Source organism: Thunnus maccoyii, chromosome 5 (genome assembly GCF_910596095.1).
Source record: "Thunnus maccoyii chromosome 5, fThuMac1.1, whole genome shotgun sequence".
Lineage (NCBI taxonomy): Eukaryota > Metazoa > Chordata > Actinopteri > Scombriformes > Scombridae > Thunnus > Thunnus maccoyii.
The window spans coordinates 10,801,534-10,826,226 of NC_056537.1; the positions used below are offsets into that span (position 1 = coordinate 10,801,534).

Genomic DNA, 24,693 nt, shown 5'->3' on the forward strand with positions numbered 1-24,693 from the left:
GGTCAATATATGTGTGTGTGACTTGTTTTAACTCTGGATAACTCGCTGTGTATTTGAGCAGTTTACCTACCGCTGCTTGTGTGTGCACTACTATTTGTGTCTATATGGTGTTTGTTGTGTGTGTGTGTGTGTGTGAGAGAGACTTCTACAATTTACAGGTTTTTATTATCAATATATCTTATTGCATATGATTGCATATACAACAATCTCTAGTAATAATAAGGAATGCCATACTCAGAGCTCAGAGCTTAGCATCAGATGAAGCAATATCAGTTGCGCCGGCAGACTCGAGTTAGTGATACCTCTCTGGAGGTTTCACCACACAACTCAAACATGATTAATCCCAATAAAGCTGTCATATAGAGCATAAAGATTTCTTCTTTACACCCTGCTCATCTCTCAAAAGCATTTTGTCAAAAATCAGTGACATCTCTCCGTATGATGTATACAGCTTTACAACATGCCCTGCTTGTAAGGTTATTCCGTCTCTAATGAGTGTATCTACTTGCCAAAACTGCAAAAATTAGCGGAGATGATTACACTGCCTTTTTGCAAACTCTATCTGCTAATCTCTTGTTCTCTCGGTTTCATTTACCCTCTGCCTCTCTGTCTGCTTGGTGGGAATACATCATTGTCTCAGCAGCTAGTGTGTTTCAGTCTCTCTTTGAGTGATAAGTAGAACCCATGAGACGTGCCAAGTGCTGTTTCCCAGAAGTTTACCAAAGGACATTGCAGCACCTCTCTTGCTCTTGTTGCTTTCATTGTGCTTATTTGCATTCATGATTAGTCTTGCTCTACTTGAAGTGTGGCCTCATCCCCGCGGCATGAGTCCAGGGCTTTTGTTGGGGCTCTTATAATAAATGCAAAGCCTGGCTTTCTTGATTGGCTCTATCATTGTCTCGTTAGCTGCTCTGTGGTTTCCTTCATTTGGACCAGTATACAGAGATGCAGAGGCTGCTATTCCTCCTCTCCAGGATAAGATAGATAGACGGATGGACATATAGCAGTAGATAGGTAAGGAGATACAGTTGCATAGATTCTAGTTACAAAACATGAGCTTCCAGTGAGCCAAGACTAAAGCTAGGTATTGTTGGAAACTTTCCAAACACCAGTTCTAATAAATCAAATTCGATACTGGCTCTCCAATGTTATTTTTCATGACATCTTTTATGTTATTGAATAGACAGAGATTTAGATATGTAGATGAATGAGAAAGGCACAGATTGAGGGAGAAAGAGATAGAAAAGAGGATGTGAGTGAGGCAGTTGCCTGGCAGAGGTAGAGGCGGGTTAACGCAGCGGCGGTCCAAGCCCTGTCATTCTCACGAGAGCGCTGCTGGTTTAGATTTGGAAGCAGGGGCACAGTGCCAGGGGCTCTTTTCACCGGGGATGAGCCACTAATCTGAGTTTGTGTCCCACTGATGGGGCTTCCTGACCAGTTGAGGATGTTGTCATCATTGGTTAATGTTGAACTTGCTCACGGGGGGTCACATGAGCCGCTGCCAAGCAGTCGCTGCAGGCAGGGTGGGAGAGGAAGGGAGATGGAGAGAACGGTAATGTGCTGGTGATGTGATGGACAGAGGTGTGTGGCCTGGGCACTGCCATTTTCCATTCTAAATGGAAAAGGCCCCATTTATGTTGCACACAAGCTATTTTAATTTGATCTTTCTTTTTATATTTTAATTATTTTTTCTTCATTGTTGTTTATCAGTGACATTTTGGCAATTGGCACCATTATTTTGTCTTAAAATTGACTGTAACTGAGAATGAAAATAATACCATATATTAGTATTTCTCTTAGAAATTAGATGTTACAAGTACTTTTATTTGAGCGCTACTGTAGCTCTTTACAGTCAGAAGTCCTTGCAGTCAGAACGGCCATTATACAGGTTCCTGATTGACTGACCAGCGAATACCGGTTCCTCTATAGAGTTGTGAAGTGGAAGGAGCCATTTCTATGGTTCCAATAGACAATATTAAGTGACTCACAGTTGGAGCACTTCTATAACTGCTTGGCATGAAACTCTTCCAAATTTATCATCAGTACAGTCCATTAACAACTGCATTAGAAAATATCTTGTTCAAGCTTTTGCACAATAAAGTTTGCCATGATGTGCAGCTAACATTAAAAGTGCAATATGCAAAAGATTTTTTATTTTCTACTGGTTTATACATTCCTCTCTCAATGTTAATTACCAGCATACGCTCCCAGATATACTGTAGAATGCACTGTCATGGTGGCAAGCTGTTTGTCTCTGCTTATGGACGGCATCCTACTCAAAAACCACTAATGGGCATTTGCAGCACTAATCTAAGGTGACGTTTCTACAACAACCTGCACTAGAAATGATAAATAAGTAAGTGTGTGGAAGCTTCCCTCTTCCATTACAGCTCTCAGTGCCAGAATGAGAACATTTTGTGTAAATCTCCTCCACTGGGCAGACTTGATATTAGGAAAGACATGTGTTTATTTAAAGAATCATGGAGAACCAGGTGGCTGGGGTTTGCCACATCAGGTCAATTCAGATAGTCTGTTAAGTTGTCATTGAAAAGTGTAATAAACTTACTTTCAAGCACTTTCCTGTGCCTGTCTAAACAGCCTTGGATTCATTTATTGTCTTATATGGCAAATCCTACAAATCTGGCACCTCAGTGGGCAAAAACAAACAGTAGAACAGTATTTTCAACACTGTTTGACCCAAGTCTGCTCCAGAGGAAGAGCGGCTACAGTAGAAGGGCTATATTTACTCTCCTGGTTCCAGCTGAGAGCTTTTTGAAAGGAACCAGCTCCTGCACCACAGGAAAGGTGTCATGGTTTAGCAAGGTGTGGGCACAGCACATTCCTGGCATCACATGCCAACCCGCGGGTGGAAGCCACCCTGCTACCGGCCCTCATGCGGCTGGTGAATGGAGGCTGTTGGATGGTGAATGAGGAGCTTCAGGGATGGGTTCATGTTGAGGTAAACAGAAAGTGTGACTCACTGCTAGTCCAGACAAATGCCACCCGAGACCACAGACAGATAAGTCTGCCACACTGTCTGTCAGCCACAGATGATGTAACAGGGATCAGACCCCCTCCACACCCACCCTCCCCTGCTCTCCTCTCCTCCACTCTGCTGTGTTTGTCATCTGCCTCTTTGCTGACAGCTTGGTATAGGCCAGGTTAGACCAGTCCAGTCACCACAGAGCTCTCTATTCCCTCTTCTCTGTGCCTCTTAGTCACCTCCCAGACTAAACCAGCTGATTCCTGCTTGCCACTATGATGCTAAAATAGTTGCATTATGTGATTGCCATCTGCCCAGCCAGACATGAGCTGTGTTCAATAAATTGTGTTCTTCTTTTCAGCATCCCAGACACCATGCTTTAAGATACAGATGTGAACTCAGCCTGATGTTTCTCACACACCATTTTCCCTCCAGCTAAGTGAGGTGCACAGTAGCCCAGAGGTGTGTATTTGGTTCAGCAGTGCTCACATTACCTACATGCTTAGCATTCATCTGTCAGGTATAGGGAGGAATGTGTTCACAGCAGTCTTGGCTCATTGCATCTCAGATATCACACCACCACCATGTCTACCAGAATAAACATTCAACAAAAAGGGAAAACATGCTGCTGTAATTCCCATGGGAGAAAATGAAGGAGGGAAAACCTCCCTCTGCGGTTGTGGTGGTCGTGCTGACCTCATGGAGGACCTCTTGGGATGATAATTGAAGGAAGAGGTCAGTTTGGTCACTTTATGGCACCTCATCAATGTGGGTGTATATTGAAATAAATGAATGCATGAATGGTTGTTCATTGCCTGCTTACCACCGGTTATATAGTGTAAATCGTCCATTTTAATTTTCCATGAGGGGTTTAGCTGCATATTTTTGATACAGTCAGACATGACCTGCGAACTGATCCATCATCAGTTGATGAGACTGAGCTACAATTACATGGGCCAAAGTTTTCTTTCTGAATATAATCAATTTGACCAACTAGTCTGTCAAAAGTGACATGATTGCTAAATAAAACAATCAGATAAGCTCTCTTGTTGATATGATTCATATTAAGCAAACAAAAGGAGAATGTGACTGATATGTGCAATACAGCCAATCTTTCATTGCACTATAGGCAAACTTTCGAAAAGTTTTGAAAAACATGAACCTGCGTCAAGCTGCGGCACTTTTATTGGTTTATTGCAATGCTTTTGTACTGATGCAACAGTTTTACCACGACTATAAAATTTCATACTACAGCGTAGTACGGGCGAGTACATTATAGTCTCTTAAGACATTTTCCTCCTCTAAAAACGCTCATTAAAATCCTTACACCGAATCAGCTCCTTTATTTCAGAAACATATAATGTTAGTGTTTATCAAATATGCATTTTTATATACAAGATACAATTCTGTAAGGGAAATCTTCCAGATACCTTCATTTCGTATTTTCAAAGTCATTCACAGATTAATTCTAACTGAACCAGTCATCTAATCTTCATCCAAGTTCAGCAAAGTCCTATAAAATATGTTTTAAAAGACTTTAAACTCTGTTTAATAATTTAGGTTTTTCCTATGTCATGACCAATATGTTTGACATTGAAAATTAGGCATCAAATTTCCATATTGACTTTGAAAATGGAGATCTTACCAAACTCCATCCACTGATGAAGATCATGTGATAAGGTTCAAAGCTCTGGAATAAGCTAGTATGTGGACCTTGAGTTAGGATTGTTTTGTCAAATTGTGAATATTGTTTTATATTTTTCAGCTAGAGGTAATGAATATGTCTTTCTTCTTCTTACACATTATTTTGTGCACTTAGTTTGACCTTAGTTTAAACTTCTGTAAATAAATAAAAGTGAAGCCTGTTTGCTTCCTCACCAGTGTGTATCCATGTTGTTACTGTATTTTATTTCTGCTCAAGCACACACACCAGCCCAGATGCATACATATGTCTGCACATCTCCTCTATACGGGATTATGCCAACACTTCAGCAATGCAGTGAAAGTGTATGATAGGGGGTCTGGAAGCGGTCGCAGCTGGTTGTGTGGGTTACCATCACAAGCTGGGCCGGTAGGATGCAGCTCTCAACACCAGTCAGCGGAGCTGCTGAGAGGGGTCCTGGAATTTACACGCATAATTATTACTCTCTTCTCTATGGCTTTAAGAGGCTCACTGTATGGGTATGTGTGTGTGTGTGTAAGACATATGATGGCATGTGTATTTGTCTTTGTGTGGTTTTGTGAACAATGTCACGTTCAATTGTATCAGCCTCACTCACCTCTTCACTAATTCGTATTTTGGTTTCAAGCCTCCACATGTTTGTTTTGACAATTCGGCGTGGGAAACACAAACATACAGTGAACTGCTACCTCTTTATTTGTGTTTTCATACCTACACGAATCCTCTTGTATTATGAAGTATCACTAACAGGCACTGTCTTGTGTTGCTAGAATACATCATTAATATACTGCCTTGAGAGTGGCCTTTGAGGTAATCTTGAAGTTGCTTGCTCTAACACTAGGTGTCAGTGTCGTGTCTGGCTCTCTTGGTGCCGGCAGCAGACTTTCCATCTTCACTTTATTACTGACTTTGAAATGCTCTTACTGAACAACTCATTAAACGAAGGAGACAGAACAACAGTTATAGATGCTCAGATTCAAATTTCACTTTTGCAGATCTTGTTAGGAAAGAAACAGGGAGCTGACAGTGTACTGTTATGACTATTCGTTCCACCATATTGAAAGTCCCTCATACAACAAAGAAGATGCAATAAAAAAAAAGTGTTTGAAGTTTGGTGTTTGCTGATTAATTCATCAGTTAAGCCTGTATTCTTCTTTGTCTCAAGTTTTATGAAACACCCTATAAAAATCCAAACACATCTTTAAAATAAAATTCCTCTATTAAAACTCATTTATAGATTAATACAACTGGTTTGCATTCCTTTCAGAGTCCATAAAATACAACCACATATCACGACCTATTTGGTAATGTACTGTTAAAAGAAGTTAATCATTAAGTGGGGAAGTGCATGACCTGGTGAATGTGCTATTTTTAAAATACTCCATAACACACGGTTTCATTGAATAGACAAAAGCCTGCACCTCGACCTCTCCTAGGTCATCTCAATAAAGACCTTTGTGTGCTGATAAGGACTGAGGAGAGCACACTCTATGATGTCTTCATTACAGGAAACAAAGCAGAGGAAGATGGGTCTGCACAACATTAGCGGCCCAAACATGAACAACAGCATCTTGCACCAACAAGGGGGGCTATGTCTGACCTTCCACATCTGACCAGAATAGACCGCTAATATACTCCCTTTCTTGCCAGATCTCTTCGTCTTTCACCCAGTTTCACCACAGCTGTCTCTTTCTTATCTTCTCTGTTCCCCTACTTTTTTGTTATCTTTAGTTTAATCACTGAGGAGTTGTTTTAGGCTCAGCAACTTGCTGGTAGCTCAGTTCATGATGATTATGCAGATTAGTTCACCCTGACAGGGTGGTATTGTTACTGGAACAAGGAAGAGTGTTCCCGGTTTTACAGATCAAACCAGCCTCAAGGCATTATAGCTACCTCAGAGCAATTAAATGTAGCATTTTCAATTGAAGGTGTGTTCATGGTGCAGGTGGTGTGTTGAATGTACTGTATGTGCATATTTTATGTCTCTATTTTATGACTCCATAGACTTAAAGCAGAGTAGGGATTTCTAATACAATTTCACCTACTTCCAAGGTGTATGGAGAAGGAAAGAAGTTTGAAGGGGTCAGCAACATTTGTAGTATAAAGAACAACTTTATTATGAGACCATAATACCATAATAAAGTTGCTGTTTATACTAGAGGTGTTGCTGGAGTCTTGACCCTTTCTTACTCCATAGACTTAGCAGTCATATTCCTCAAGAAGCACAATAAAAATGTGCATTTGCATTTACGCATTCAGCCAAGCAGGAGCTGCCCCTGTTAAAAGGCAGTGTTCACCCCCATTCATCCTCATCTACTTTTCTTCAGCAATGCGCATCACAACATGGCTTAATCCAGAGATTGCACCCAATTCTTCCCCCCACTAGTTCAGTTTAGTAGTCCTTTCCCTTGAGCATGCCACTGTTGGGCAGTAGTATGGCGTCTGTCTCAACTGACAAGCCCCGTCTTCCTGATGAGAAGGTTATGTCTTCTTTCTCCACTGCGGAGAAACAATGCGTTTTTAAAAATAAGGCTGTGTTCCACACTGTCCTACAGATGCATTTGCAATTAACTGGATGAAATGCTGTGTGCTTGGGTGCATTGGGGGACACATCACAGTGAGTGCCGTTTATTCTCCCTAAATTAGCGAAGTGGGCTAACACAGAACTGCATTCATAAGCATGAAGCGTACTCAATGCTTTACTTTCCCCTCGATACTTTTCACCTCAAGAAATCAATGGATACATATCATAACTCCACAGGCAGAGACCTTTAATTAAAGGGGCACAACATCGATTGTACACATGAAGATCAGTTTACTCATTATGAGGAGTACTACTCAGTCTGTAAAAAACCCTCATATCATGTCTTCTCTGGATAGATAAGTCTTGTCAAATCTAAAAAAAAAACAGTGATGATGTCATGAGGGGGTCATCTTGGATTAGCCATGAGACATAGCAGAAAGCCTGCTTTATGAGTTGGTGGTGTGGAGTTTGAAAGATACAGTATGGACATTTAACCAGCAGAGACTGTCTAACCAAAGATGCTATTTAGTTGAATTATGGTAAGTGTAGGATCCAGCTCTTTTGGTGCTTGACCATCCTAGGGACTAAAAGTCACGATATCTCGGCCTCTGCTACATTGACCGTTCTATTTTTTTAAATCTGTCTTTTCCACAATCCCCAACTTGTATAAGTACAATACTATACTATAATACCAAAGTACCCCCTTAATGATTGTATGCTTCTCAACTAGTCACTTAAATCTTGGATAAGAAGTGGATGGACTGGGGCACTTAATACATAAGGCTGAACAGGCTCATCTAAGCATGTAAATCTACTGTTTATGATCTACAAGGATGAGTTGTAAGTAGTGGGGTCTGCCAGTGAATACATGTATGGTTATAATATGTAACAATTCATTTAAATTGGGGATTGTATGTAACATGTATTGTCTTGACTGCCTATTCATATTTTGCAGATTAGACAATGACCAAACCTATAAACTACTCCATTAAATCAAATATTTTTGCTTCTAAGCATCTGTATATACATGTATGTGTATGAGAGACAAGGAGAGGTGGTGGCTAGTGCATCTCTCACCGTGAGGTTGTGTAGTTCAGCCGACGTTCCACTGTGATGCAGCAAGGTGTATGATATCTGCCAAGGAGTAAGGTAAATGCTCGGTAGCCATGGCCACCAGGAAATGAACCCACATAAACAGTGTTTGTTTTTGAAACACATGTACACTTAAGGTAATGGCTAATCTCTTATCTGAAGAATCACAAATATGTGTTCCAAGTTTAAAAAGACCGTGCGGATCCATGTGGAGTGGAGTGCCTATATGGAGTAGCATGCTTTGCGCGTCATAGAGGAAATTGCAAGATTATGCCCTAGTCTTGGCCAGTAGTAATTACTGAAGAAGTGGCCTATAATCTGTGGTTGTTCTGTGATGTGTGTGAGCATTACTGTGATTGTGTGGAGGCTGGGATGGCATTGTTGCACATATTTTTGTACTCTTCTATAAAGGTTGTTTGTGGCGAATCAAAAGCGTATCATACGCACTTCACCTTTGAGATAAAAATAGTTTAGATGCAAAATATGATGTAAAAAAATTAAAGCTACTCTTATAATGTGGCTGATTGCAAAAAAAAAAGTGTTGATAAAGTATAAAACAATATATTTAGATCCTTATGATAATGTTTTTTGGTTTGTTTTGTTTTCAAAGATGGAAACTGATCATTGCATAAGTAACATACATTTCGGCTATCATCTATCATCTACTGGAAGGGAAATTGGGCATCAGTTTTGGAATCACATAGACTAGTAATTACAAACTAATACCAGATAAGCCCGGGAGCCCAGGAACAATAAAAGCCCCTATTTTAAAGTCTCACCTTTGATCTCACAAGATCACTGGCATACGTTTAAATACTCATCAGTTTTTCTTGGCTCTTTCTTTCTCTTGCTTTCGTCACCTTTTCTCTTGGCACCCATTTTAACATCAGGATTAAAGCTTCTCAGAAATTATTAATTAATATAAAGTTATATTTACCAGCCAATCGTAATTTTTGTGTCATTAAGGCCTTATAAAACCCTTCATTTAGAGGAGAGCACCTGCTCTACCTGCCATCAGCTCCTCATGTGCTGCGTGCAGCTGCTGCCTTGGCTGGCCCATCGCTGGTTCAGTTCCAGGCCCTGAAGCCCTTTACCATCAACACTCACTCAGAGGTACCACATTAAGGTTGGTGACAAATGACCCCTGAGGTCATGGCACATCATAACACCACATCATAACACCTCACAGCAGCTCATGACAGCTCATGGCAGCTCAGAACATCTCGTTCCAGCCAAGGCTTTGATGCATGCCAGTCTTATTAACCACAAATGGAGGTTGAGTGTTGGATGCGTCTGCTGGTGGCGCAATTAGGGATTTCCCAGGCAGAGAGGGAAGGTCATTAGGTCAAAACGGAGCTGAAATTAAAGGGAAAGGATGAATAGATATATTTGTTGGGCCTGACACCTGTCTAATTTTGAGTTGCAACCCCAAGCACATACAGTACCAGTCAAAAGTTTGGACACACTTTCTCATACAAGGGCATGGGAAGGTGTGTCCAAACTTTTGACTTGTACTGTATGTCATATCAGAAGATGCTGCACGCCCTACTTCAGTTAAGAGAAACCCATAATGTGCACAGACAAAGAATTTATTAGGAACACCTGTGCAATCTAATGCAATCCAAGGCAACAGCTCTGCCATAAATTCTACTTTTACAAAGCCTATAAATTTTCAGTTTTTGTTGACATTGTCAGAAAGGTAATAATTCTATTTTATGTTTATTATTGAGGTCGTAGTGGGTGGTGGTGGTGGTGTACTGGAGTGGATAATATTGAAAATGCTCCTAATATTTTGTCCGTTTATATGAACTATAAACGTCTCCCTTTTAGTTTCTTTTCTCAAAGGAGAACACAGGACATGTGATTTACAGAGCATATATTTATGCAGTAGCAGCAAAAAAACATGAAATTTGAAGTCTTCCTTTTAATCTCATTCACTGTTTCATTCCAGTAGTACAAAGAGGAAACAATAGAAGAAGTTTAGCGAGCCAAATACTGTACATTCTGTATTTGCAATTTTGCAATTGATATTAACACGTAATCTGTTGAAATTCAAGCAACCCACATAGCTTTGCTCTACTTTGTGGAATTGACATTGTTCAGTTATACAATGGGTCAGGCGGACAGCACATTTTAAGCACACTTCCTGCTGAAATGCTGTCTCTTGTGCTTATACAACAAATTTAACATTTGAGCAGATGATTTCAGACCGAAAATTTAATTTACCAAAACATTCAAACAACATTACAAGGGAATAAATTGAACTACCGCATTTTTTTATTCAAAATAGTTCAGATTTTGAATAAAAGGAGACAACCCTAGAGCTCATTTCCTTTGAACTGATCTGTGGACACTGTGGACAAGATAAGTGATAGGTGTAATGACCCACCTGATAAGACTGGCCTGTTTAGTTTTTTGCATGCATATATGGTGTGTCTAAATTGTATGTTTTCATGTTGATTTTTATCTTTTAGGATAGTACTATATTAAAAAAAAACTTCACTTACTTACTGTTCACATAGTATAAACTCAGTGATTACCTTTTCCTGCTGCTGTACTCCTTTTACCCATATCACCTGCTTGCCAGCCCCACATGCTTCATGGGCCTTGTTTGATTGATTATTGTTCTACATGAAAACAGAATGGCTGAAGTGTTGCTATGGAGTGGAGAGGAGAGTAAAAGAAGGATATAAGAGTAGAAAGGGGAGCGTTTTGTTTGAGAAACGCTCGAACTTTCAAAAGACTGTCTCTTTCTGTCTTTAGACTGTCCTGTGTTTCCCTTCCCTGCGTGCTGATTTATGGGCTTGACCGTTGCTGGGATACGGACGCGCACAGTGGTTCTTCATCACTCTGACTGGCCAGCAGTGCCAGAACCTGGTCTGGACACAGAGCCAAACACTAATGTGAGTACAAAATGACCTGAAGTAACTGTAACCTAACCTGCCTGTCTTAAGAAAACACAAGCAATAGCCAGTGTGCATGCATCATGTCAAAGTCAGCACAGATTAGATCAATAACTCGATCAAATAACAATCACCAGCCAATAGACTATTGTTAAGTGACCTGAGTTTACATCTGCCTGATATGGATACAGACTCCAGCCGTAGACTACTGCTCTCTTGCTACGCTACCTATCCGCTAACACGCAGGCTAATTACCACATAATGACTTAATGAGAGCTGCGGGTTTGACTCAGCAGGAAACAACTGTTCTGTTTTACATCCAGTAGCAGGCTCCTGCAGCATGACTCACCCCTGCTTGGCCCAGTCCTTGGCTCCATGCACTGGGAGACAGTGCACAGGCCTGCCTGCCTGTCTGACTGCCTGACTGACTGATTGACACAGAGAGGAATGAAGGGGGCATGTGGTTTAAGAGAAAAGGTGGAATTAGGGGTGAGATAAAGTACAGTTGTTGTTATTGAGACTTGAAGGGAAACAAGGGCTTTAGACAGGGGTCAGATGTAACTATAAGGTTACTTTCAAATGCATTTGAATTTTGTTTTTTGATTTCTCATCCGTTCATTGACTTTAATACACCAAAAATGCAAATCCTATTGTTTAATAATGAGTAAATGTACATTTACAAAGACTTATTTTGTCTATGAAAGGAATAATGGATAATGCTCTTCCTCTCAATATTTAAAAGAATGTGATTTCATTAAAGTACATCAATACAGATAAAACTGTTTTTTTGTTGCAGCTACATTATCTATACCTGAATTTCCTGATATTCTCAAAACAAATGCACATAGAATTAAAAAACAAACAAACAAACAAAAAACTATTACCCATAACATATTAAGAAAACATCCTATCAGTCGATCCACCTCCTGGCGGAGAAAACATTGGGTCAGGCAATGTTTAACCTCTAAGATTCTATAATCCTTCCTTAATGCTGGCTCACTCTTCCACTTAAATGGTTTGCATGTCTGAAGCTAAGCTGACAAGATGGAGGTATTGACATGAATCCGGCAATAAAGGGCTGCCGGCTCCAGTTCGTAATTCCCTCTGAGGCCAGTTGGCTTATGCAAATAGTAGACCACCCGTTACCATTGAAGAAGGATTAGAAACCCACTGTAATGAGCCTGCAGTCAGTCAGTGAATGACACGTTTGGTTGGATGAAGCAGAATCATTTTCATTGCCAAATTCAATAAATGGTGCAGTAAAGAGTTTACCAGTATGTTCATAAACATGGTGCAAGAGCAACAGAATCTCACATACAAACAAGCTCTATCACCAGTTGATTTATAGCACCACGTTCATATGATTTATACAGACAGCAGCAGTCACTGCACCTGCGCTGTTTGTTTTTTTTCCACGCCTGAGTTGGTACATTGCCTACATAGAGCCATGATGGATGTTTGCATAAGGCTTAAAGAGCCAACATACCACAAAAGGCAAGGTTTATCTGCCCTAAAGAATAGGACATCATCATCATTAGATCAGATGAGCTTATTAAGAAATTTAAATGAGATCAAGATCAATGAGTGGTGCCAGTGCAAGTACTGTACCACTGTATGTTCGGTGGTCGATGATACATTTCTGATCTGACAGCAACAATATAAATGTTATACTGCAAATTTATATGAATTGATAAAATGTTAGGTACAGTGCTCAAAAGATAAAAATATTACTCTTATTATGTCATAGTTTGCAACTAAAACTCCCCAAATTATACTTTATTTTATCTTTTTATCATAGAAAACCAAAATAGTGATAATATGCATCTACCATCCAATGAAACATTATGGTAATACACTACTTTCACTGACTGAGAGTGTAATTCACCTGGCTGTAAGCTAACCTGCAGCACCAACTCATTCTCCTGTGTGCTATGAGAAGAAGCTACACTGTAACAACATGGATCCATCAACAGCTGGTGTAAATGACTGATGGGAGCTCCAATGTGAGTCTCAGGCAGGAGTGTTGTTGGAATGGGTGGCACTCAGGCGCATCCACTCTCACTGGATGAGGAGGAGGCACACCTGCAGTCGCGCCATATTTCTCTCTCATCACATCCACTGAGAGTCATTCACAAGGACAAACACAATCTTCTTACACACTCAGATGCTGGATGTCATCTGTGCTCATGTAGCCACAGGTTTTGTAAAAAAAAAAAAATTGGTTCTCTTTTGGCATTCTGCTCTTGTGAGGTCCTCAATGGAAAAGAGCCAAATTTGAGCAAAGCAGAAGGAAGAAATGTTTTTATGCTTTCGTGATCTGAAGAAAGCTGGCCTATGAGATTCTTTGTAATCTGACCACAAGTCACTTTTTTTGTTACCTTGTGATAACTTTAATCCAGTTTTAGTATTCTTATCTTTACCTGTGAGGTTCAAGATTGATTGTTGTTCCCATTGTGCTGCTGGCACCAAATTGTATAATATGGAGCTCTGTGTTGGCTGTTACACAAAAAAAAAGAAATTAGACTATAATCATCACAGCGATTAGACTTACTCAGTCTGTATAACCTTTTAAATCACTTAAAACTGACTTTTATGGGAAGATATTTAATCATTACATCAGCCTCCCTTCTACTGTATGACATCTCATTTTAGATTTTTTACAAGTGCCTTTATTTTTGTTATATTTTTGAAACATTTCTTCATTTTGTTGCTATTGTGTTTTTGAGAGTGTTCTGTAGTAGTTTTGTATTACTATAACACAGAACCCCCTGTAGTTTTGAACAGTTATGTGTGTGTTTATGCCTTTATTATATTGATTAAAAAAAACACACCAGAGCATCTTTATTAAACATTTACCTGATAGAGCTTGTTTATAAATTGCAAAAATGAATAGTATCCTATGCAGGTTCTCTGGGAAAACAGCTCTGTTTAAGATCTCAGACATTAAAGCATAGGACCACACAGTCCTCTTTGACCTGTGTCTACCTGCACTGATTAATAACTCAGTGCTGTGACCAGAACATTAGGACATTGTGACAAATAGGCAGATCTAAAAGGTTTTGGACAGTTAAGTGTACACTTAGTGGCATGGTTAATGAGATATGCACTGTAGGTTTGGAGGTGTGTGTATGTGTGTTTGTGCATATGTGTGTGTGCGTGTGCATGTGTGTGTGCGTATGTGAGAGAGAGAGAGAGAGAGAGAGAAAGAGTGAGAGAGAGTTAATTTTGGCTCCATGGATATGAGATGATCAATTAGAGGACATTAGGCTGTAAAGTGAGCCGATGCCAACAGGGTATTTCAGTCCATTGTGTTGAACTCTGAGTTTGAGCAGGGCCAGACAGATGCAAGAGGTGTCCTTATGAATTTGCTCTTTAATGTTTCAATTGGCAGACTCTTTGAGGATGTTTTTATAGCGGGTTCATTCACAGAGCAGTGGGTTGTGCCTCCCTCCAAACAGGGGAGAAAAAAGACTTGCACGCCATTTTATTTGTGTTTGCCTTTGCCTTGGCTTCTTGTGAGGCGCATTTTATGATGTTGGGTGAATTCATGTATTTGTCATGCTTGCGGTTGAGCCTGTGAGCTCAACATGCACTCTGTATTTTGTTTTGAACATATGATTAGCAAATAAGCAAATGTTATGCCCTTGGCACACAAAAAGCAATATTTTGCTTTCTGAGAAGGCAGATTTATTTCAGGAAAAAAAATATGGTGAAGTTGAATTTCAAGAAATAAAAAGACAATAGACAACCTAACCACCTGCTCTTAGTTTTACTGGAATATCAAAACATGGTTAGCTAATCAGGGACAGATGGTCTTAATGTGCAAGCTGTATTTTGTTAAAAACTAGAAGTTAAAATGGACTTATGCGCTTCTTGAGAGACCAGTGAAGCCTTTCAACTGTAACTACCAAACATGTTGTGAATTAGTGCCCAAATGCCAAATTGAACCACAAGCCAAGCCTGTGCTGACCTTTGAACCTGACTATACCCACCAGCTTGATGTTGGCACTCCCTTTTTTGCTGCACTGTGCTATGTGTCTATGCATGTTTGTGTGTGTGTGCACGTTCCCTGGTGGGTGTTCATTCATCTTACTGTGGTTTCTGTGAGGATATTGGAGGCTGTCATGCAGACATGCATGGGAAAGGTTTGTCGTGGCCTCTTGTGCATTTGTTCATGGCAACACGGGGTAAGGCTTTTTTTTTGGGGTTTGCTAAATCGAAAGCCAGAGTTCATGGACCTGCAGCCAGCATTTAATTGGTAAGCACAATCATGTTTTCAAAAACACATTTTATGGCAGTCACTGGGGCTGCAAGGAAAAAGAGATGGAAAGATATGTATTTATTCGCACATTAGCTGTCACGGCATATTTTGTGCTTGCTATAAATGTGCCAGTGGTTGTAAAGGAACTCATAAATGATATTAACTGTGTATAAACAATTTTGATTAGTTACTCATGCTTTAAATTAGCTTTTTTGTACCCTTTGATTGTTGCTCTAAATCAAGATGGTTTTGAAACCTCCAACTCAGTTACATACACACACTCACACATGTTAATATCTGTATGGAAATGTTGTCCATGCTTAAAAACACATACAGTTTTATTCCAATCCTGCCAGGTGTTTGAAGCTCCTTCATCTCTCTTGTAATGTTTTTCTAGCTGTTGTGACTCTTAAAGATGTGAGGGTGGTCATGGAATGGCGTAAATTCATGAGCGGGGAAATACACACACATACACACACACACGTACACACACACATGCATTGACATAGTCACATGCTGAATGGGCTGGATGATACTTGCACTCACATAACATGCACACACACTCTTTACTCTAACAGCCCTGAGGGATTAGTAATGGTTTCTTGGCAATAAGCCTGGTTTCTAGCACCACTCATCGTTTGGATCCCATATCTTGGGGATTTTCATTTCACCTCACAGTGTTTTTCTTGCACTAAACTCATATGTTTTCATCTTGACAGCACATGTTAAAAGAAGAGTGATCATTGTAATCATGATAAAACACAAGAAGAGTTCAAGAGGGGACCAGATGTTTGTCTAGTTGTGGTTATAAATTGTATGTACTGTATTTCTAATGCGTGCGTCCATGCTGCTTTCACAACAAATCCACTAATGGTTTTATAGCCGCCAGTCACCATGGCAGCGCTGGAAGCCAAAAGAAGTGCACCCCGGGAAGACAATATGAGTGTGTAGAGTGTCTTCAGGATTAGGACCACAGGGCTATTTTTCATTTCACCTTTGGGCCACCGAACAAGAGAGTAATGGGGAGCATTGCCTCTCCCAGCATCTAATCTCCCTTCAGCACTTGAGGCCAAGCAGCAGAGTGGGAGGATAGTGTGTGTGTGTGTGTCTGTGTGTGTGTGTGTGTGTGTGTGTGTGTAGGTGTGTGTGTGTGTGTTTGTATGAGAGTGAGTAAGGACCAGATGATGCATGCTAACAAGTGCAGCCACGGAATATTAATCACAGAGTCCTTAGTCTTACCAGGGCCTTGGCTGAGGAAAGTATCAGCATTCATGACATGTCCACACTTGAACAGCAACACAAAAACTGCTGCTTTAACTCATTTCATTGGTGGGTTGGTTGTTTTTGAGCTGAATAATATCCCCCAAAAATGGACACTGGAAAATGTAGGAAAAGTCCAGCATTTGTCAACCAGGAAATTTTTCTTTAGTCAATTATGACTAATGGTCCAACAATTGAGGGAACGGTGATATCGCAGTAACAACTGCATAGCGAAGCAGATTTACCTCCTGGTCAACTTTCTTACTTGCCTTATTCATGAGGTTGCAGCTCTTCCTCAGTTTAGCCTGTGTGAATGCCAGAGAAGTTGCAGCAAACTCTAGGAGGTAGTTCATGTCTGCAACTTTTTAGAACGGCAAAATTAAAAGGTACACACAGTGCTGTTTCATTGACTGCCACTATAAAGGGAGACTCCAATTATGGCTAGTTGCTCTACAAATACAGGGATTTCCAAGGGACTATTTTCTGCGTTCACTTGTGGTCAGGCTCAGAGTTAAGTGTTTGAGATGCATTTTGTTTTTTAATTTGTCAGAAACTCAAACATGAGTATGAAATGGCAGTTAGAGAGTCTTTAGCTCATGTAATGTAATGTAACGTGACATATTTCCAAGTGAAATGGAATATGTCAGTGGAGAGTAGTTGTGAGAGGGATTTAAATCAGATCCTTCAGATTTGATGGGATCACACAAAAGTGGACATGGTTTAGCAAATATGGAGCAATACAGAGCTGTAGAGAGATATGGAGCTGCAGAGGACTGTTGGCATCCACTCACACCTCACTCAACTGTGATCAGGAGGCAGAAGAGGGAGAAATGAATAAATTAGACTTCAGCCACATTCTTTAAAAAGGTAAACAAAGTTTTGGCCAACTGAAATCCATACACACTCCTATTATGATATTACTGTGCTAGCTATATTACCCTAGAGCTAACAATCTAGTGTGGTTTTATATGATGGGTGTGGCTAGCTAGTTGTCCCAAATCATATTTGATTGGACACATTTAAGTTCACCCCCCCCCCCCCCCCCCCCCCCCTTTCTGTATTACAGAAAGAAAAAAGAGATGGACTTTATTTTACCATACAGTATATTTTGGAAGAAAACAATGCAAACACATGAACACATTAAAACAAATTAAAAACCACATTTGTCAATTTGATAATGCATACACACCAAAAAACAAAACAAAAAAAACTTGCGGCTAATTATTTGCTGCGTTTATTTCTAAATACAATTAATGTGTTGTTAAAGTAGAGAAGACATTTTTCTTCATCTTTAATTTTAATCAAGGTATACGCCTACAAGATAATACGTCACTGTTGTGGCTGTTTGCCACAATGGCATCCACCAAAGAGGATACACATGCAAGATAATATGTCGGCATTGAGGTTGTCCACCAGAAAAAATGACTTTTATTCAGTTTTAAGCCACATTTTTATGATAAACTTTTTAGATCTTGACCATTTTTAGCTATATCTTTTAACCAGATGAAGGATTATAGTCATCAGATGTCAGGATCCTAAATTATCACAGAAACAAACTGAGCAAACATTAGCAGCAGTTCATTTCGCAGCAGCTCAGTTAGCAGCCCCTCCCGGACGTCCCGTGCCCACCAAACAGCGTTGGAGAAACACCGATTTTTTACATGAAACTGCTTTATTCAGTATTTTTACTGGTTTTAATCACCAGGTCTGTTTGTTCTAGAGAGGAGACCTCTGCGGATAATTCGGCTCCCAGTAAAAACATCCTGAACAATGATCACTCGGAGAAGCTGGTTGTTTAACAAGGAAGACAACAACTCCCATGATCCCACACTACCTCACAACGTCATCAAACTCTGTCTTTTGTTATTGTTTTGATTGAGAGACCCCTAGCCGCAGAAATTACATATTGTGCGTTTAACTGTCTTATCAAGATAAGAGTGGGGAGGGAGTTACATAAAAACACTAAAGAAATGTCTACAGGGGACTCAGTTATGGCAGGCTGTTAAAAGCCAATACCAATGTCAGCGTGACGTCTTCAGGTATACAGTACTGAGCCCAGGGGAGGATGACTTACGAGACTCAGTTACCATTTTCTAGTGTGTTGTACCTCCAGCCAGGCGGACTGAGTGGTTACCTGGGAGAGAGAAGAGCAGAGCACACAAACACATACAAATACACCTGCACACAGACACACATACACACACATACACAAAGACAACCATGCACATTATGTTTAATGGTTTCTATGGAAAGCTGCCAAAATCACTGAGGATCTCTCTCTTCTTCTCCTTATTCCCTCCATCCCTCCCACTTTCTAGTCTCTTTCCCTCTCCCCTCTGACCATCTCTCTCCATCCCTCTCTCTCTCTTTCTAACAGCATTATGCTCTTAAACCCCCTCCCCCCCCAACTCTACCACTACCTTCCTTATGAAAGAAACAGCCCAACACAGAGAAAAGTGAGACATGGGATGTCTGTGAAGTAACAATCTATCATGATGCATGGTGTGCCACACACAGTACAGGCCTGGAGACACATCTTATATCATCTTCCCCATTGCCTAAAAGCACTTCAAGAAGACCTCCGTTTTATTCCATGGAATTTCTCATTTCTGATTTAGACAGAGGTCGTGACTAAGGTTATTGCAACAGGCTTGCACAGAAAGCAGGGGGGGTAAGGCTGGTCAGGAATGTGGGGGAGCATCTTTAAATTGATAAAAGTTTGTCTTAGGCCATTCTGCCCACGCGTCGGATGGATTTGTACTTTACTGCGCTACATTCTCTTTTCTGCAAAGACATGTTTTAAGATGCAGGAGATAACACACAGAGATGTGGGTGGGTAGGTGAGACAGATATCATCATGGTGCCTTTAATGGGCTGTTTCAACACAGCGATAATGACCTCCGTTGGAGCAGAATAATGCCTAAAGCATTAGTTTATGTTGAATAGTATCAGTATTGGCATGAGGATTAATATCACTGCATACAGCTTTACACTTTTAAAGCTTTGATCCATGCTTCAACACAGCATAACAAAAAGAGATAGAGATCGGAAGCAGTTGCACAAGGTTTTACCTCAATACATCATTTGTGGGAAACACTGTATGACAGGACACAAACCAGACTCATAATGCGGTGAGAAAAGCTGGATAAAATGTATTGTGTAAATCAGCACAATAGTGGTTGCAAGAGAAGCTGGTTTATAACAAGCAGTAAATACCACAACTGAAGAGAATGTAGATGTACCTTAAAACTCAAATCCACCAATGGCCGCTAGATGCTGGCTCCAAAAAGTCCCTGGCTCAAATTGACCCTCATTCAAAAAGCCTCAACGTCTCTCTAGAATTTTTTTTTTTTTAAATGAGCATTACAGTCTCAATTGCTAAATTTATGCCCTCTAATGAGTGTGCTGGTGGTCATTTTGGAAATTATTGCTCCGTTTATAAGATTTGAAGACTTGATGTCTGCCGTGTGGTCATTGATTGGCAGCTGTGATTGACAGTTCGCTCACCTGCTGCTCTTTTTAGCTCCAGGACTCGCATTGAGTAACATTAGCCCAAGTTTGCACCACTCGGTATTCCCAGTAAGCTAGCATTCTCTTCGGTCTGAGGTAGCGGAGCATTTTTCCAGAGCGTGAAAGGAAATACCCCACACTCTTTATTTGGAAGGTCCTGGCTCCAAACGGAAAAGATGATGCCAACCAGATCAGCAACTCTGGGCTTCAAACAGGCTCCAATGCAAAACAATGGGTGATGTCACACCTTGCTACGTCCATCTTTGTATATGGCTATGGGTGAATGGGTTTGTAATTTTACTGGAGGTAAAAGCTACCAACCTTACATCCGATAGGCTGCTAATAGGTAATTTTAGCTAACAATAAGGTCTCATTTCAAGGTCCATTTATTATAGTAGCTGTTGTGGAGCCTTTGAACATGTGATCTTCATCAACAGATGGAGCTTGCTTAGTTGTAATGGAACTGTAGAGGTTTACATTTCCATTTTTTGAGCGCTTTAAGAACTTCTAGTATATTGGCTTATTGGCTTAAAAGTTACATTTTAAAGATCATTCTTGACCTTGGGAACAGCAATCAACTTAACAATTTCATCTCAAGTCAATTTGGTAGCTTTTCTGGAGCCTGAATTGTCATAGAATTGTAGGCATTGTTGGTCACTGAGATTAGCATCTTTGAATGTACATAATGATACGTTCTTGTTCATTTTCAAATGTTTTTTGTGAATTTCAACCACAAATGTAAAATTCCAGACTCACTCCAACCTCATGTTAACACAATGGGCAGATCACAACAGTTCTTCCATCCTCTTGACCTCCATTTAGTCATTTGATGCTTTAGACATAACTTGTTGGAAAAGCTAATGCTAACAAAAGTTCAGTGCTGTAACACTATATTAGGGACTGTGTACAGCAATTCTTCAGATGACAGATGTTTGCTTGTTTGTTACTTAAAGATTGTTCCATCTTGGTGTGCACTTGCAAACACCCCATCCCTAACAATTGAAGCTTGTGTTTCTTGATTTGCACTGCATTCAAGAATATCCTTGACATGCAGCAGGTTTTTTTGTGGAGATCAATGAAGTGAATAGCTGTGGATGACGCAGGATAAACTGAGTCAGATGTATGTGGTTTTGATCAGGAAGCTGAAGGAGAGCAACATCGAATACTTCCTCTCCCCATTGTAATACATGGATCTCGCCTTTCACAATACATTATGCCCAGACACAACGGAAAAATAGGCCCTATAATAGATCCTTTGATAGTATTATTAAGAATAAATGGCATTGTTGTTTCAGTGCTGCAACACATCTGCTTATTTCCCTTCTCCTCCAGATGTTTCTTGTTTTCGCCGCATGGAGTTTCTGCATCAGTCAACATTTTTGACCATAAAAATGACTTTTTGATCTTGAGTCTTTGGTCACACAACATGCAAGGCTTGATAATGAATTTCATTTTACATCAATTGTCCTGACTGAGGCTTGTAAATACCTTTGACTTGAATACGTATCATAATTTCAGGGTTTTTCCATTGGTACTATTGGTTGCGCCGAGTCAAACCATGCTGCGTTGATTCCGCGTTTCTATTACCAGTTTTAATGCACCGAGTTGTGCCGAGTCATGCCGAAGATGGACCATCTCCGGAGTTGGGCCAAAGCGCACCCAAACCGCCCCCAAGTGGGATGTGGTGATGTCTGGCTGACAAGGCCGACCACAGCCAACCCGTGACGACCCCCTGCTCCCCCTCAAACAAGTTTGTGTTGCAAGACTCAGCTTGTGTCTGTCCTGAAGACCAGAGAAAAATAAGTTTTTAAAAGTCTCTGTGTGTTCAGCTCTCAGTGCTTTTGTAGCTTCTACTTGAATCTCTGTGGTTTTAGATTTAGTTTCTCTCTTCTCTCTTTGTATTTTCAGATATCTGCTTTATTTTACTGTTTCCTGTCCACTATCAGCCCTATCGGAGTCATGTTAAATTACTGCTGATGAAACCCCAACATTTCTTGCTTTTGCTGCTTCATAGTAAAAGCTTTTAAATAACAAAACAATGGGGGACTTTTATTATGAAGAATTTATTGGAAATAAAATGTGTTTATCCACAGTTTTAGTAAAGAGTAAACAGTGGATAAACAACCTTAAGATGGCGCTGCTTTTAAATGTCATCAACTCAAGACAAGCGCATTGTCAGTTAAAAACACACCCTCTAGTGGGTAGCCCTGTTACAATGGAGATGCAAATCCCAGCTACACTGGGATGACACGCCGAGTCAAACCAAGTCAAGCCAAGCCAGCATGTGTATGGAAAAGGGCTATTTGTCATTTAGAGTGTTGATTTTGGCACCCATATTTGGATTTTGTCTAGACTTCTTGTTTTGCCATAGCGTGACTTCTGGTCATATTTTAGTTGTTAATTTGATTGACTGCACTCTAGTTGTATTACTCAACCAAGTGAAATTTTTCACTGTGTTGTAATTCAGTCATTATATTTACACTTACAACACTTTGTTGAATACTTTTATCATTTTATTATTATCTATGTTTTTACCATAACATAATTTTATAATATAATATTAATTATATTTAATTTGATGGCAATGACAGGATCACAGTTTTGGCTATTTTACTTCAGTAATATATTTATACTATATGCAAGAACAAAACAGTTCACTCCTAGCCAGAGTCTATATAAGAATTAATCAGATGATTAGACTACGGGGAGTAACATGACCTTGGATCCTGAGGCAGACCTTGTTTACACGGTGGGAAAAAATTGGAAAAATTGGGGTGAGGGGAAATGTCATGATTTGATCACTGACAAATGTCAACCATCACTGAAAAGGACTTTAGTTATGGATAATTGTTTTTCATTGAAGTTTGTTCACAATTTCCATTGACTAAATTGATGTATAACTGTGTAACAGTAGAAATATAAAGTACAACATTGATTACACTTGCTCAACAAGCCTAACCGGGATTGTTGAACCCAACAACAAACCTTGTCTCAATGTATCTTCTATCATCAGTAACAATGCCTTTTTTATCAGTTTAATTCTTACATCAAAATGAGGGAGAGCCATCAGCTTCTCATGAGGTTCATGAGCACTCTCGGGAGGCAAACTGTCAGAGAAAGGGTGACAGCTGAGGAATGTGTCCTTGCCCAGGTCTTGGGTTTCCCCATCCTCACCAACCTGTCTGGAGTGGACACTTCTTCACCTCCGCCCCCCTGCTTCACAGAGCCCCAGGGCTCCCAACAACACATAGGATTAATCCATATAATAAAGCGGGTGGCTGAATGGGTTTTGTAGAGAGCAGAAAGGAGGTAATGCTCTGTGTTTTCTAAATGGGGGACCAGAGGGCCTTTCAGAGGGAAAACATGCTGATTACTGTATTGTAAAATGGCTTTTGATTCCCCCTGCCTGCTTTAATCCCCGGGACACAACAGTGGCCCTGTCTCCCACCAATGGCAATTGAGCCTCTAAGGAGACTTGTATTACAAGCGAGCGGGGTTTAATTGTGAACTCGATCAGTTATTAAAGAAGCCAGGGCCCACTGAATTGGAGACTGGTGGGCCAGTCCTCCACTGCTTTTGACCGTTGTGCCTCTTTCTTCCTAGACTGTGTTTCGCAGTTTGTTGTTTGCAATGCATAGGCCCGGAATGAATACAGGCTCCCCACTATAGAGTTCTTTCTTTTCCCTCCTCCCTCCACGTTTTTCCTCCTCTCCTCCTACTGGCTTCCAGGGAACGCAATTAAAGTGGGGAATTTTATGGGAGGATGGGGCAGCGGTGGGGAGTAGAGGGAGAGCAGGCCAGTGAAGCTATTATCCGTCCCGTAGGGTTGAATGGCTGGCCCCCCTCAACGAACACAAAAGGAGTGGTCAGAGCTGAACTGGAGAGCGGCCCCATCTGAAGAATGGTGGCCATCAGCGGTGGCTAGTCCCTGCTGGCTTCACGTCTGAGGATGTTCACCCAGAAAAAACCTTTGGTCTCAATAATGACATATTTCTTAATCCTAAAAAACGTATTAAAAGACTCATTAGAAAGGTCAGCTCAGTTTCTATGGATAGGTTCACAAGATTTGATTATCACCTCCAACTTGGGGGTCAAAGGTAAATCTAAGGGGTCAAAAACTGATAAGAAAAGAAAAAAATGACAAAAAATCATCCTTTCTGGCTTATATACATTTATTGCTTTGTTTCATGTGAAATAAGAGATACTTTCACTTGTTAACACCTTTAAAAATCCTTCAAAGAAAACAATACAGTATATCAAGGAAAAACTTGTGTCACATGATCTAACAGACACAAAGTGTATATTTTTGACAATAGGCTGTTTGTATCCTGTCTCTTATCTGTTTTCTTATAAAAGACCATAATAAGCCCCTAATCTTAACCAAAGTTTTTGCCAAATAGTCATATTGATCATTTTTGTAATGTTCCTTGAAAGGACAATTGACTTATTTTGTCTTTTAGTTCAGATGACTATTTGAAA

General features: G+C 40.2%; 1 long non-coding RNA gene across 7 annotated transcripts in view; it reads left to right on the forward strand.

Moving 5' to 3' along the window:
- LOC121897244 overlaps positions 1-24,693 on the forward strand; it is a 58,493-nt gene that overhangs the window by 14,605 nt on the left and 19,195 nt on the right. For 3 of the 7 annotated variants that reach the window (XR_006096205.1, XR_006096202.1, XR_006096203.1), the window contains exon 4: positions 3,345-5,620. This is a non-coding gene — a long non-coding RNA (uncharacterized LOC121897244). Of the gene's footprint in view, positions 1-3,344; positions 5,621-11,043; positions 11,184-11,506; positions 11,941-24,693 lie in introns of those variants that run through there. The other 4 variants (XR_006096204.1, XR_006096207.1, XR_006096206.1 and 1 more) reach the window with 4 other exon arrangements.